The sequence below is a fragment of the Charadrius vociferus genome, unplaced genomic scaffold (assembly GCF_000708025.1).
Source record: "Charadrius vociferus isolate BGI_N301 unplaced genomic scaffold, ASM70802v2 scaffold141, whole genome shotgun sequence".
Taxonomy (NCBI): Eukaryota; Metazoa; Chordata; class Aves; order Charadriiformes; family Charadriidae; genus Charadrius; species Charadrius vociferus.
The window spans coordinates 2,772,681-2,773,606 of record NW_009647743.1 but is presented as its reverse complement, the minus strand read 5'-3'; positions in this window follow the sequence as shown (position 1 = coordinate 2,773,606).

The following is a 926-nucleotide window of genomic DNA, read 5'->3' as shown; positions in this document are numbered from 1 at the left end:
TTCCCCTCCCCGACCCCGGACCCCCGGCCGAGGGAGCGGGCGGGCGGCGATGTCCCGCTCGGATGGCGCAAAGGCCATAAATGTGAGAGCCAGCGCCGCCGGATTCCCGGGAATGACTTTAATGAATAATTTGGGAGACAGTTATGGCTTTAGGTAATTACTGCGCGGCTCTATGAAAACCAGATTTGGGAGGGAGGCGGTCAAGGCCGGGCCGTGCGCCCAGCCCCCCCCCCCTCCCGCTCCGGGCAGCGCTCCCGGCAAACCTGCCCCGGCGGGGGGCTTGGGGGGCAGGGAGGGGGCGACAAAGCCAATATTATTATTATTATTATTTTTAATCTCTTCCGCCTCCTGTATTTTCTGGCAGGACATTTCATTGTCTTGTAGGCCAGTTTTAGAAAACTGCTACGGGTTTGCACGCGTATTTAGGTTTTTTAAAAGTTCATTCTACGCAGCTGTTTCAGCCTATAGCCACATATGGCATGCAAATAGGGACCCCTATAGGAGAATCGTCCTGTCTATTATCCCCACATGTTTGTTCAATATACGTGGCCGGGAAAACGACTCTACTGCTATACATCAAAATATAATTTTACATTTTTTCCCCGAGTACGTTGGGCAACTCCGGGGCTCGTTCCTGCTTCGTACGGCCCTCACGGGTGGCAAATAAAGGGCCCGCGACGCGCCCCCTTCCCCATTGCCCCATCGCTGCCGCTCCCGGGCCCACTCCCCCCGCTGTGCCCACCCCCGGCCCGGGGGGCTGCAGACCCCCTGTGTCCCCCCCGGGGGACAGCCTCAGCCCTGCACAAGAGCCCTCACCAGCCGGAGCTCTCCCCAGCCGTGGGATTTGTTGGGATTTTTTTCGGTTAGGGTTTATTTCGCGAGGGTTTGGTTTTGGTTTTGGTTTTTCCCCTTTACTTTTGCTTTCT